Raw genomic sequence first — 16027 nt, forward strand, 5'->3', positions numbered from 1 at the left:
AACAGGAGAGAACACAACTCACAAACTCAAACACGCAAGCGCATCGAGAGGAGTTGCATACATTCGAGAACAAGACACGCAGCACAGCACACAACAGGAGAGAACACAACTCACAAACTCAAACACGCAAGCGCATCGAGAGGAGTTGCATACATTCGAGAACAAGACACGCAGCACAGCACATAACAGGAGAGAACACAACTCACAAACTCAAACACGCATGCGCATCAAGAGGACTTGCATACATTCGACAACAAGACACGCAGCACAGCACACAACAGGAGAGAACACAACTCACAAACTCAAACACGCATGCGCATCAAGAGGACTTGCATACATTCGACAACAAGACACGCAGCACAGCACACAACAGGAGAGAACACAACTCACAAACTCAAACACGCATGCGCATCNNNNTCTTTCTTTTTCTCTCTCTCTCTCTCTCTCTATATATATATATATATATAATATGTGTGGTGTTTGTGTTTGTGGGTGCGGGTGGGGGCTCGCGCGCTTCAAACATAATTTGTACGTACGTACGTATATACGGCCTAATCTGACACTACAGAAACCTTCGCGGTTCAGTCGTCAATTAGTTAGGGTAGGCATGTACCGTTATCAGATGGAAGGTTACTATAGATTTGCAGCTGCCGCCATGTTGCAATTTGATAATATATAAGAAGGGGTCTTACCGAATTTGCAGAGATTCGCTTGTTCTGCACCATCTCTGCGGTTAACCAAGCCTCCTGTCTGCTGGGCGCTGGAGACGTTTCGCTCGTTGCATCCCCGGAGAATAAAGCAGCCGTTGCATGAAATTGACCGACTACGTTCATTTAGTGCGGAGGTAAAGAATACGTCCAGCCATATCTCCGTGCACCCATACGCCTTCTTGACGTGGTCCTTAAATAAAAACAGGAAAAGTATGATGTTTTATCATATATTTCAGAACCTTGAACAGAAAAATATTTCAAGAATTCTGAACAAAACAAAAGTAAGTATTGTACAGTAGCGTCATGGTGTGTTGTATGTTCAATTGTATTTACTGCAGTCAGGACAACTGTTGTATAAACATACTACACGTTGGAGCTGGGATACCTCAGTCTGTATAGCGATGGCTACGGGCTCAACGGCCAGGGATTGGTTCCCGGCGCTCGAGATGCTTTTCTCTACTCCACTGCTTCCAGACCACCTATAGGGCCCACCCAGCTTCATATCGAATGGGTACCGGGGAGTTCTTTCCACGGGGATAAAGCGGCCAGGACGTGAAGCTGAGCACTCGCATTTATTTAGTGCCGAGGTCAAGAGCAAAAGTTAAAAGGTAATGTTGTCCCTGTGCCTAACGAATTAAGCACGACGTCATGAAGTCGTATGGGGGAGTGGATGTATAGATCCACGTTTTCTTGACCTCGGCGCTAATTGGAGGTGAGTGGTCAGCTTCACATCCCAGCCGCTTTACCCCCGGGGTAAGGGCCTCCGGTTTCCTTTGGATAGGAGGCTGAGTGAACCCCAGAAGCCTTCTGGAAGATATGGAGAATTAAAAATTCTTGCCCCCACTGGGATTCGAACACCGACTCCTTAGTTATCCAGCCCGTAGCCAGTCGCTACGTTATCCCGGCTGTATATACAGTGGTATATACCACATATGTAAATGACTGTTAGTTAATTGCCTAGTTTTATGAAGCAAAATTCTTGTAACACCTGCACACATAGTTACCTAAGATGTTCTATATGTTATTCACGGTGTTCTACTTATCAGACCAATGGCATATGTGGTCCCTGAACAAAGTTTTGCATTTACTAACATATATCAAACACCGTAAATTCATCGAATGTGGTGACCCTGGAAGTCTTAAATTAGTTTGGCCGAACACTTTCCTATCCCTTGGGGCTTGCAACACAAGATAACGTAAGTATTCCTTACTCTACACGATGCAAGGTTGCAAAATGTTCATTCCATATAATTACCGGCTACTATATAATACTGGGAGACAGAATTTGACACATTGGTAGCTAGCCTTAACATTGACAGAAGGTTCATAAAAGACGGTAATTAAGTCAGCTAGGTACAGGGTCTTGTTTTATCTTTTAGATGTAATTATGGAAGGCCAGAAGAACACAAACCATAAACTATCGTACATTACATGAAGCAATACGGCGCAGAGAATTATAAACAGCAGACAACTGTAGGGATAAAAAGCAAACTCAAAGAATCTAAGGAATGGAACACATGTTTCTAAAACGAAGAGAAGCGAGCAAATGTAATGCATGGGCGAGACATGTCACCATAAATAGCAACACGTGACATGTGTTTTCCATGAGGTCCGTGTCGCGGCTATATATCCAAAGTTTGTAGCTAGAGGATATTAGAGAATTAGCATTGGAGAAGTTAGTCGATTTCTGTAGGGTCGGCGTTCCAAGGTGATTTAACGAGAAATGACAAGAAGACTTCATAGCGATTTGAAGTAATAGTTCCTGTTATAAAACCGTTGCCAGGAAACGGATAGTGTGTAACAGTGATTTTTGGAGTGAGTAAATTAGCGGTAGCGCTATAATTGATTGCGAATAAAAGAGATTGTAAAAGAAGATGTCAATAAATGCGATAATCCAATCCAGAACCAGTTATTATTCGCCACGGAACGCCGTATACACGATTCTTCCCCCTCCCCCACCGCTGTCTGTCAGCGAAAAGTGCAGTTCAGCACATTTTTGCAGGTCTCTATCAGATTGTACGGTGACAGCAGGAATCTAGATTATTTTACACACTTCTCTACACATACAGTAAGCTATAGAATGTTCCTGTACAGCCAAGAAAGGAATGCGCGGGGAGGAATTTCACAGTCAGCTAGAAAATTGCTTCTCAAAGAGAAAACTTATGCACTAAGTTCGTTAATTGTGAAAATGGGATAATTTCAAATGCCATGCTGAGCATTATTAAGTTTACTAAAGATATATTTAAAATATAAAGGAAACACAGATGCGTACGTATATTAAAGCCTATGATTTCGTATAAAACAAATAAATGTTAAACAAAAACAGAAAATAGAAACAAATATTGTCACGCCTTGGGGTGACATATAAAACGGGGTTTGGATTGGATTTATTGCACCTTATACATTCACACAACTCTGGACTACAGGTAATACAGTGCTATCGCTATTCTACACACGTCGCAGTTCACCGTTCCCAGTCTTCACTAGTCGTATCCTGGCAACGGATTTATAACCGTATCACTGTAACTTCAAATAATATATGAAGTCTTCTTTGCACCGCCTAATTCCCTTCTTGCCATTTCTTCTCAAACATCTTCGACTGTCATCTCCACAACTCGACCAAATTTTAATTCTAGTCAAAGTCAAAGTCGCATTGCGACTGACGGTCAGTCAGTAGGTCTTGGTGTCGAGATATTAATTGTTACCGTTTGACAGTTACGGTCTTGTTTCTGTGGGGCGCCCTCTCTGACGAGAGGACGGGTCTGTCTTTTGTATGTGCTGCTGGCCCTTGCCAGAGCAGTCTTTCTCTGGTCTGAGTCCCTTGGGACTCGCGTCAGTATTTTACTGTCTCAGATTTGGGACTTCCCTTTTCGTCCCCTCCTACGACTCGCAGGGTCATGGGTGGAGGTATTCGACCTCGCCTCCACACGGGATTCTCTAATTCTGGTCAAAGTCATATTGCAACTGACGATCAGCCAGTCAGTAATTCTTGGTATCGAGCACCCTCCTGGGCCTCATGACCGGATATTTATTACTCCTCGACAGTTACGGACTTGTTTCTGTGGGGCGCCCCCTCTGACGAGAGGATGGGTCTGTCTCTTGTATATGCTGCTGGCCCTTGCCAACGCAGCGTTTCAAGGGTCCTAGTCTCTTGGGACTTGCGACAATATTTTACACTCTCAGATTTGAGACTCCCCTTTTCGTCGCCTCCTACGACTCGCAGGGTCACGGTGGAGGTATTCTACCCCGCCTCCATACGGGGGGTTTGACTCCTTGGTCAAAGTCAAAGTCACATTGCGACTGACGGTCGGTCAGTCTGTCTGTCAGAGTCAGAGTCAGAGTCAGAGTCACGTTACCACTGACGGTCAGTCAGTCTGTCTGTCTTGGTGTCGAGCCCCAGCTGGGGCTCATGACCAGATATTTCTTTTGTATGAAAGTTACTGTCCTGTCCATGTGTAGCGCCCTCTCTGACGAGAGGTCGGGTCTGTCATTTGTTAGTCAGTCTGTAGTAATTTGTCCATTGTCTGTATTTACACATATTTGCAATACATACTTATATAAATGTACAATATTTACACGGCCTCCGTCAGTCCAGGCTAGGTACAGCAGATTATGCCCTTTTATATATATATAAATAAATATCCTAATAGTAGTCTGTTTATCCTCGTTATATAGCCTTGAGGCAGACCGACAGAAAACACCTCCTACTCTATTGTTGCGAAGGCGTTTTTACAGCACCGCAGCATAGCAAACGGAAGTTATTCGATTGTTGCCTGAATATTCGTTGGCAAGGGAATCTGTTTACCGAGCCGTTGCTTAGCAATGGTTATACACGTCATAGTATATAATTAGTGAGACTTAAAATTAAAAGAGAAGGGTTTAATTTAACATAACTCTGACTATTAAGTCTCCTTGTTCATGCAGCAGAACAATATAAGGACAGTTAAAAATAATTGATTAGTTATGGATCTCGGAATTTTGTTACTGTTACCACTTCCTCTCTCTCTTAGATTGGAACATTCTCCTCTGCACCTTGGTCTCAAACACGCTCGGTCTATATTCTTCTCTTTGGGTGGAAGGGTGGGGGGGATCCACACAAAGCTACAGGTAAAAATATGCTTTTGTGTATTTTAATCCTTAGGTTTTTAGATAGGTAACAGAAGAAAATAATTATTCTTAAATGGTACACAAGGATACAAAATTCTGAAATGAATGGTAGCAAGCATTCCCTGGATTTATAAACAAAAGGAACAAAAGGCGTTACGTTGCACGGTAAAGTCCTTGTCGTTTACAGTTTTTATTTAAAAACTGAAACATACAATAACATTCATGTCAGCAGGACACAGTCCACATCTGTGATAATTACTTTAGAAAACTATCACCCTCCTCATCCCGCCAATTCAAACAGTTGTTTCAATGACGTCAACGCAATTTTGCAGGTGTAACTGGTGAACCCTTCAATCCCTATCAATGCCGTGATATGACATGAGAGAGCCATATCTCTCTTATTGTACAGATAGTAACAAAACTAACAAACTCCGTGGTCTGTAGCCCGCAAGAGAACTATACCGACCGAGCGACCGCCGCTTGTCGGCCAAGTTAGTGCCAACTTTAGCGGATAGAGGGTGTCACGCGGTCAGAGCAACGAATTTCGGTTTTCTAGACCGGATGAGAGCGCATAAGCCTACTTTTTCAATATAAGGAAATCGGGCTATAATTGGGATTTATATTCAGTCATGCCCATGCTAACAGGCAGTCATACGCCTCGCGATTAATGTTCTATTCTACAGCAATCCTACTAGCGACATTTAGTGCTTTCAGTCTAGAAATAAAGGCGACGGTGCTCATACGTTGGTTGGTTGGTTTCCAAAGGCTGCATTTGGGATCATTTAACCCATTTTGCTTCTTGCTTCCCAATAGAGCACTCAAGTTCTTTTGCACTTTTCTTTTGGGAAGCTTTGCCACGTTTGGTGCTCATTTTGCACTACCCAGGGGACACGTATGGCTCAAAGAATGTCACGGACGCGAGCAACTTTCCCCCCCCCCCGTATTCATACGTTTCGACTTGTATTGGACAATATGTGAAATATATCTCACGTGCCCACTTACGATGTTTCGCCTTCCCCCTTTGGGAATAAACGTACCGTCCGATCAGAACGGTTCCCATAGAAGATAACTTTCTACACAAAGAGTAGAAGGAAAGACATTACAATACATCTTAGAGAAGAAAGGTATCAAGAGTTGGATTGGACTGAATTAGCTCAGATTAGAATCTAGTTGACTAATCAAACAATCACTAATATACCAGAGTTCTTCTTGAGAAGTTCCTATGGCACCAGATAGTTCAAAATTTCCCGCTTTTCATGGAACCCGAAAATTCATTAGCATGTCCGAACGGCTCTACCACCGGACTCTGTCCCCTCTCTTACGAATTCAGACCACAGCCTCATACCGTGTTCCTCTCGGATCCCATCAGTTCTCATTATCCCCCCATCTGCGTCTATATCACACAAGTGATTCCTCTATTCCTGTTGTACCCACTTTGAGCAGAGGGTATCCGTGAAATACTTCCTTTCACTTCAGTTTCTTAACGTAAGACAGTTGGCAGAACTCCCTGGACGGGGGATCAGCCCGTCACAAGGCCTCTACCTAACATACGTGTAAACACAGAATAAACACAAGCAGATATCCATGCCTTGAGTGGGATTCGAAACCATGATCCTAGTGCTCGAGCGGGCGAAGGCATCTCATGCCTTAGACCTTGCGGCCACTGTGATCAGCAGGGCCCGGATTTGATGACATGTCATCTCTTTTTCCTTGTATCCTATGCGATGCTCTTAAATATATAAATCTCGGATATGAGCTGCTGGTTACAGAAATGTAAATTTTATACGTAATTTTTTTGTCATTTTTTGATATTTTTAGGGAATTTTTCTTCACATGTTTTCTGAAATGTGAACAACATGGAAGCGAAGTGTTCTTTATTTTCTCCTTTAGGTCATTTTTCTGGATTTTTTCGGTCATTTTATAGGTCTTTTTTTAATATTTTCAGGTCATCAAAATCCGGGTCCTGCATATTAAATTTTTGGGTCATATTTTAGGTCATTTTTTGGATTTTTCGGTCATTTTATGGGTAATTTTTTAAATATTTTCAGGTCATCAAAATCCGGGGCTTGATGATCAGTAATGGTAAATATGCTTAATGGCAAAGAGACTGAAATTGCGCATGCTCAGAGCCAAGGGTGACATCTTTATACGTAATATCAAGTCATTTTCTCTCCTTGATTCTCAGTATTACGTACACTTCGGCCACGGATACCCCGGAAATGATGTCAGAGGAACAGCAACAAAACTCAAATTAACAGTGTCAGAAAGGTGGAAATTACACCGGTAAGTCGATAATGCAGATTTCCTCAGGGTCGACCAGCTACGACGTCATTGCGCAAGGTCCCATCCATGGCTGCGCGTCCTCTCTTTGTGCGATGTTTGGAAAAGTGTTTTTATTTATGTTATTTACAAGCGCCTTAACTTCCAGCAGCAAGTAGCAAGGATTATAAAACAGAGCTTATGGAAGTCAAACATAAAACTTGATACACCTAACGAAAGACTAACTACTCGTACATGTGACAGAATCCTTCTTGAAACACCGATAGTCGCTCAGTCGACCTAGAAATTCCGCACCGTGTTCACAGGGGACAGCTATTGGACCCTCATAATTTATTTACTGACGACCCATTTTAATAATATCTTACAATCTACGCCTATGTTCCTCAATCATTTCTTTCCTTCAGGTTTAGTGATGGGTACACGTTCCTTGCCGCGGCATATATTCCGCTCAGATAACAAATATAAAAGCAAACAACAATATTGGACGCGTCGGGTAGGTAAAGCCGAACTTATAATTGTATTTAATTAATTAAGCATTACGCTATGAAGACACGTGGGATATTGAGGGAATTGTTCAACAGTGAAGTAATGACGATGTTAATTACACATCCAATTATATCTGCCACGTGATTGCGTAATTAGGTCACATTTCACGACCAGTATCCAGAACATCTTAAGCAGTCATTCATAGATACTAAGCTAAGACCAAGGGCCGCGCCATAGCTCAAGCGGTTAGTCGCTGGCTTCCCACCGCGGCAGCCCGGGTTCGATCCCGGGTCGGGTCAAGTAGGATTTGTGGTGGACAAAGTGGCAATGGGCAGGTTCTCTCAGAGTACTTCGGTTTCCCCTGCCAATCTTCATTCCACCAATTACTCCACAATCACCCTCACCTATCATCTGGGGCTGGTACAATAGGCCAGAAGTGGCCCAAGTACAAGGGACTTAGTCCCAACCCACTAGCATTAAAAAAAAAAAGCTATGACCAACCGATTTTATAAACCATTATATCACTAGCAGAGCCGGGATAATGTGGTATAGTGACTGTATGAGTGCTGGACGGCCGAGGGGTCGGAGTTCGAGTCCCGGTAGGTTCAAGTATTTTCTCTTCTCCAGTGTCCAGACCAGCTCTGGAGCCCACCCAGCCTCGTATCCCGTGGGTACCGGGGGCTCTTTCCCCGGGGGTAAAGCGGCAGGGACGTGAAGCTGATCACTCACCTCCAACTAATGCAGAGGTCAAGAAAATGTGGATCTATACATCCACTCCCCCATACGTCTTCCTGGCGTAGTGCTTAATTATTTAAGCGTAATGCTTAATTATTTAAGCGCAGGGACATCTTTGCTTTACTTTACATTACTAGATACAGTAGACCCTCGGATGTCGGCGTCAGCTTCAGTTCCCGCGTTATGAGCGGGACTGATATGTGATTAATTTTGGAAACCCTGTTATTATGTATTACACACACACACACTAAAATATTCACAAGAATTTCGAGGTACATATCATACTCCAGCCAAACAGGTAAAACAGGAGCTCATTAATTCTGGCTGTTTGAACAAAATAACCCAAAGGATCTCAGGGCCTCACAGCAGTCGTTAAGAAGAGCCCGATATTCTAGGATATAACGTCATGTATTCAATTGAAAATGAGCCTGGCCTGACTTGTCCGTTGACTTGTAAAGGACTACAAAGCGTTATATCCTGAAGATAGAATTCTTCAAAATAACCTAAAGTCAGAGAAACCAGAAACATGTAACGAATTCATGGCCGCCTATGGACTCTACCCTCTCTGCCTGAAAGCTACAGCAAAGAATGTTGAAACACATCATCATCATCATCATCGTCATCATCATCATCATCATCATTCATGTATTAGGCAAACGACTGTTGTGGCCTCTAACTCATTCACTTAGTCATGTAGCTGAGCCCCTCTTGAGAAGCCGCCAGGTATGCAGTTACTCTTCCCAGCATTTCATGGAACCCGTAGGTTCATTACCGTGTTCACAAGAGCCCTCCACTTGTCCATATCCTGAGCCAGATCAATCCAATCCATACCATCACATCATATTTCTCTATGAACCATTTTAATATTGCTCACCCGCCTACGTATTGATCTTCCCAATTGTCTCTTTACTTCTGGCTTTCTCACCAATATCCTATATGCATTCCTCTCCTCCCCAATTCGTGTGAGCGAAAACAGTTCATGACCTCGTGGCCATTGTGATCGTCGTTCGTACGTCATTATGGTGTTCATATTAATGAGGACGGCATGGACGAGGCCCATAGTACGTATTAGAAATAATTATAATAATTAATTATTAATTAATTATAATTATTAATAATTATAAATCCTGAAGGGAAGAAAGTAAATGGGAGATCTAGGAGTAGAAGGGGTATAATATGAAAATATGTATTATAGGAATAAAGTGAACGCATGTGGACAGGATTCATCTGGCTCAGGAGTCAGTCCATTTGCAGACTCTTGCGAACACTGTAATGCCGCTTCGAGTTACGTAAATGGTGGGGAATTTCTGGATTATTTAAGAGACTACTGTTTTTGTTATTCTTCTTAGAATTTCCTTACTGCATGAAATTGTTAATTTATTAGTTTACGTTGCAGTTGTGACTTACTATTATTTTGCGTAATTGTAGTGACGTACAGGACAGAAAATCGGTGTATTGTTCGGGCTGAAGACAGTTCGAATAACAGTAAATCGAACACTGAGGGAAATATTTCTCTGAATTATGACAAACTTTACATTTTCCAGCAATTGTTCTGAGTATGATATCCCAACTACGTGACACTTCTCATAAGGGTGAAGGGGAAAGACGCTGTGAAAGGTCGATATTTGAGCAGTCGACCTTAACCGATTCAAATTCAACAAGGTGATGAAAACTGTCACAGATGATTATATAAAAAGCGTGGCACTTGGTGACAGCGAAGGTTGAACAGTGACTGGATCTTCAAGTGTCACGGTACATTTCATCTGATGTAATTGTTACATTTATGGCGATGTAGGAAAGTGTTGCTGATACAATCGTACAGTCCCCAGTATGAAATTGACACATAGTCCCTTAAATATCTCACTAGAAATCTATTTACCTAAACAGAAGAAGAGAAAGGACTGAACCAAATTGGCTTTCTTTCCCTTTTAATTAAACACAATTAACCGCCTCTGTGGTCCACTGGTCAGCGTTCCGGGTTACAGATCCAGAGTTCCGGGTTCGATTCCCGGCGCTACCAGATTTCTTTCTGAGAAGTAGTGGGTCTGGAACGGGGTCCACTCAGCCTCGTGATGATAACTGAGGGGGTATTTAAAGAAATAGCGGTTCCGGTCTAGAAAACCGAAATTAACGGCCGTGGGGTTTCGTTGCGCTGACCACTAGACATCCTCTATCCGCTAAAGTTGGCACTAACTTCGCCGACAAGCGGCGATCGCTCGGTCGGTATAGTTCGCTTGCGGACTGAAATCATAGTGTTTGTTTATATTAACAGTAGCTGTGATGTTTCGTATGGACTGTCTGTTCTGAGGCATCGTTCCTGCAGAAATAAATTGATGCTTCTTCGGAAGTATTCCATATTGCTGTATTCGCGAAAGAGAGAAGCTCAAAAACTGAATATAAATTTTGTCATTACAATGCAGTAAGATGAAGATGAAACTCAAGAAATCAGGAAAGCGCCATTTGCCTACCTTAATTTACTCCTCTTGTATTAGGCTTGACGTAACCTCGAAAAACTCGATTAGGAGGAACCGATTTCGTAGCAGAGTTTAAATTATCTAGCACAAGAAGTTAGGAACCGGCAGAAAGAGGAGACAGTGTCATGTCTCCGTTTTAAAAGGTAGGTAAATGTATCGCTGTAACAGGCCGTGGATGCCCATATGGTTGTGAGACGTCGAGGCTCCAACATTTTCTATACAAACGGTCCACAGATGGCGGTGAGTTTGTCAGCCGTCCTTTAACCCCAGAAAGATTCCTGGTAGTCATTTCTGTTAGAGGCTGAGTAGACCTCAGGGCCATAGTGCGGCTGGAAAGATTAGGTCAATTGAAAAATCCAATGGCGTCATCGGGAATCGAACCCGCGACCTTCCGGGTTGTAGCATAGTGCCCAACCAGACAGTTAGGCTCTCATAACTAAGAAATTAAATTATTATGAAAAGATATGATGTAAAATTTAAAGTACATAAGGTTTGCTGTGGGGCACGCGGTAGCGTAGTGGTTAAGGCACTATGCTACGAGTCAGAAGGTCGCGGGTTCAAATCCCGATGAGGTCACTGGATTTTTTTCAATTGACCTAATCCTATGGCCCTGGGGTTCACTCAGCCTCTAACAGAAATGAGTACCAGGAATTAAATAAATAATTTTCCTGGGGAGTATAGCACGGCCGGCGCTTTAAGGCTGACAACCTTACCGCCATCTTTGAGCCGACTGTCTAGATAATATGGGACCCTCAACGTCTCACAACCCTATGGGCCTTCATGGCCTGTTATAGGAATTGCTTTACTTTTAAGGTTTGCTGTAGGTGCAATTCGAAGCAGCGACCTTACAGTTACTAAGCTTACTAGCTATTCCTACTAACATACCTAAGGTTGGATGATGCCTAATTAAAGGAGGCCTTGAAACCGAATACCGGAACTTCTCAATTACCAGGCAGACGTAAGACCAGACATATGCGTGTGTGATTATGGAACAAGGGGAAGAGGTTGTCCATTGAAGGCACACGGACAGACACAAGGTAATCTATGTAAGATTTGAGGCTTTCACGGCGGTGACTATGAAGAAAGCAGTCTTCTGGGATTTGGCACCGTGTATATGTGGTGTTAACCGACGTTTCGGAGGAACGTATCGCCTCCATCTTCAGGGTAGAAGNTGTCGCTTGCAGATTTCTTATACTTTTTCTTCTACCCTGAAGATGGAGGCGATACGTTCCTCCGAAACGTCGGTTAACACCACATATACACGGTGCCAAATCCCAGAAGAGACTGCTTTCTTCACAAGGTAAACTGTTTTCACTGATATTACACAGAAGATGTTATTGTTTCTGGAGGTGCAGAAGTACTAGTGAGTTCTAGTATCTTTGTAACAGCTTTTACCGCACTCTTTGACTCTTGCGATTAGGGCATCCTTCATGTTCAGAGTGAAACAGAGATATATATATGACTAGGAAGTCACCTTGATGGAAAAAGTTATGTTTCCGATACATCACCGCTCTTAAATGTCTAAAAAGGATTCATAGTTTCAGTAGTTAATTCCGAAACGAAAGAGGATAGACCTAACCATCTTGGTTGAGTGCGTAGCACTCCTGCTTCGCTTTCACGAGTCCTCGTGTTCAAACCTCGGTTCGGAGACCGGATATCGTACCTTGGGTATTTCGTAGTTTTCTTCAGCACCTCCAGGATTATGGCATGGCCGCTTTCTTCCATGTTCCTTCCAATTCATTATTCAGTAATCAACCTATCATTCGATGCTATATAATCTTACATATTTAAAGTGCCGTTAAATAAACGATAAATGAATATAACTAGACTTCAAAAAATCCGTGACTTTTAGTCCGCAAGCGAAATATGCCGACCGAGCGACCGCCGCTTGTCGGCGAAGTTAGTGTCAACTTTAGCGGATAGAGGGTGTCGCGTGGTCAGCGCAACGAATCCCTACGGCCATTAATCTCGGTTTTCTAGACAGGAGCAGCTATTTCTTTGATATAGCTCCTCAGTTATCCTCAGGAGGCTGAGTGGACCCCGTTCCAGACCCACTACTCTCTGTATCTGTAGCCAGGAACTGTGACCACTAGACCACAGAGGCGGCCGTATATAGACAAGGTGACACCCAAACAAGAAGAAGACGGATACACGTACTTGCGCAGAAAATTAGACCATCTTGACACTGGACCTCAAGGGCAGTCTGATTCTGTTGCAAGAAAGCCTTGTCCTTGTGCCCAAGCCTCACCCTATGGATATGTATGTGGGAATGGACTTACAAGTGCCTGACGCGACGCAGAAATCAATTTTCGTCTCCTCCCACCCAGCTACCTCTCTCCTCTCGGATAGTCCCCGCGTTGCCAATTGGTCACACTGCTCTTTGAATAGATGCCGACAACTTAACTACAAATCAGTGGCGGCTGATTGTCAGGAGAGGTGGTGGCAGGTAAAGATAAATTTGTCTCTGTGCTTAATTAATTAAGTACCGACGCCATCAAGACGTATAGGCAAGTGCAGGTACAGCCACACCATTCTTGACCTCTGCGCTAGATGAATGTGAATGTCAAGCTTCACGCCCCAGCCGTTTTAACCGAGGGGAAAGAACTCTCGATATCCATTTGATAGGCTGCGTGAGTCTCACATACGGTCTGGACGCTATGGAGAATAGAAGAACCTCTTGTTCTTGTAGGGAATTGAACCACGGTTGTCCAGCCCACTGCCATACCGATTGAGCTATCCCGGCTTTGGTGGCGCCAACACCAAATAAAATCTCTTCTCCATCCGAGTGTCAATATTTCATGAAAGTGAGAGAAAAATCGTGTTCGTAATTAAATCCTCATATTGCAACGGTTTATTTTTTAATGTTGCACAGAACACCCATGTTTTTAGTAACTATAGGCTCAGGCCGCGCCATAGCTCAATCGATTAGTTGCTGGCTTCCCACCGCGGCGGCCCGGGTTCGATCCCGGGTCTGGTCAAGTGGGATTTCTGGTGGACAAAGTGGCGCTGGGGTAGGTTTTCTCCGAGTACTTCGGTTTCCCCTGCCAATCTTCATTCCACCAATTACTCCACAATCACCCTCACCTATCATCTGGGGCTGGTACAATAATAGGCCAGAAGTGGCCGCAGTACAAGGGACCTAGTCCCAGCCCCCTAGCAATAAGAAAAACTATAGGCTCTTTGCGTTGACAAGAACATTTTAAACAAAGGAACTACGATCCCTGTGACTTGCAGCTGAACGCCTTATTTCTCTTGGTAGAAATATAATGACCTCTCGGAATGGGGAGGACTGGGTACCAAGGACCCTTTCCCCGGGATTAAAGCGTCCGGGGCATGAATCTGACCATTCACCTCCATCTAATACAGAGATTAAGAATAGTGGAGCTATACTTCCACTCTTCCATACGTCTCCATGGCGTGGTGCCATAGGGACAATTTTACCTTTACATTTATTCACTCATAACAATGGCAGTAGATTGATGAGAGTGATAGATTCACGTTCCGGCCGCCGTATCTCCGGATGTGAGACTGCGTGGGCCCACGACCTTGTCTGCACGTAGTAGCATGTTCCGACCTCTAGAGTTAGGGAAAAGAAATAACTGCAGCAGACTCAATGACATGCTCATCTCTAAGCAGAGCGAGAGCTGAGTAACGATGGTTACGTAAATCTCTTTGCACGAACCGGTGACCATGTCTTTCTTTTTCTTGTTCTTCCTTTTTTAACCACAACAACTTCAATCGATTCGCAGAACGTAACAGTCTTTCATAGCTTTTCATTATATACGTTGCTCAATATACATCCGGACGGCTGAAGATAAAAACCACCTGTCATTTTTGTACCCTGTGTTCTGGAAACTTTCTGTTCAATATGCAGGGCAATTAACAAATTTTACCTCTAATATGGCATTACATATTATAGCGATTTTAATCGTTGATGAACATTTGAAATGGCAAGAAGAATTAAAGAAATCGCAGACAACAAGCGGAGAATATATGAAGCACTGTCTACGTTTTTTCTTTATTACTAGTGGGGTGGGACTAAGTCCCTTGAACTGCGGCCACTTCTGGCCTATTGTACCAGCCCCAGATGATAGGTGAGGGTGATTGTGGAGCAATCAGTGGAATGAAGATTGGCAGGGAAACCGAAGTACTCGGAGAAAACCTGCCCAAGCGCCACTTTGTCCATCACAAATCCCACTTGACCAGACCCGGCATAGAACCCGGGCCGAAGCCAGTGACTAACTGCTTGAGTTATGGCGCGGCCTCACTGTCTGCCTAACAAAAATGTTTATAAACATCTTGCAAATCCATCCCCCATACGTGTCAAATTTTCTAATCATCATGTACAGTAACTTATTTTGTTTGTAACATTTCCCGAATGTCATATTTTTCTCTTAAAGTAGTGCATCCTGTTGTATTAATTTATATTTCTTTATTATTTTTATCCGTCTCAACAACTGTTAAAATCTCATTCATATTTACTGTGTATAATGAGTTTATTATTTTAATGGTATGACAGTGCGCTACATCTTTGGGCTTATAGAGGCATCGTCAGGCAGTACACACTAACAACTGTCCTCGTACTAATAAGACCTAAAGGGGCCGCGCCACAAGGGCTGTAGATCCACAGATAGACAGATAGATAGATAGACAGATAAGTAGATAGATAGGAACAACGCTCATACACTGTTGTCAACTGAATGATAAAGGCGTATCAGTCGGGGCCATCAGGGGACAAAGCTCTGAAAGGCAGTGTACTCTATACAAAACGCGCCAGTGCAACTGAACTTAGATTACGACAATGAAATCGGCTTATCTGTAAGTGGAAGGGTCGTTAATATGTGGTTTCTCAATGAAGTAATAATTCTGTCGTAATTTCTTTTGTTTTTTGAGAAAAACAACTTCTCTGCTTTAGATTTCATGTTCTCACATCGATGACAATGAACAGTACTATCTTCTGTGATTTAACTCTGTGTAGTATGGGGAAAAATACCGACGTTTCGGAGATACGTAATGTGTCCGTCTTCAACGTCGAAGAGTAATAAAAGCTCTGCTCTGCCTCTGGATAGTGGGCTAGCTATTATGAATACGGTTATAAATTCTATTTCATAAAGGACGGGAAATATTATAACTATATTAGCGACTACCAGCTTTTCAAGGACTCTTACTCCACAGAGTTACCACAAGCGAACTATACCGGCCGAGCGACCGCCGATTGTCGGCGAAGTTAATGCC

At 43.2% G+C, this 16027-nt stretch overlaps 1 long non-coding RNA gene across 1 annotated transcript in view; it reads right to left on the reverse strand.

Annotated features, from left to right (window-relative positions):
- Positions 1-886, reverse strand: part of LOC111875338 — a 129710-nt gene extending 128824 nt beyond the window's left edge. Inside the window, exon 1 of the long non-coding RNA XR_004514193.1 lies at positions 693-886. This is a non-coding gene — a long non-coding RNA (uncharacterized LOC111875338). The remainder of the gene's footprint in view (positions 1-692) is intronic.
- Between the last annotated feature and the right edge of the window lie 15141 nt (positions 887-16027).

This window comes from Cryptotermes secundus, unplaced genomic scaffold, assembly GCF_002891405.2.
Source record: "Cryptotermes secundus unplaced genomic scaffold, Csec_1.0 scaffold442, whole genome shotgun sequence".
NCBI lineage: Eukaryota > Metazoa > Arthropoda > Insecta > Blattodea > Kalotermitidae > Cryptotermes > Cryptotermes secundus.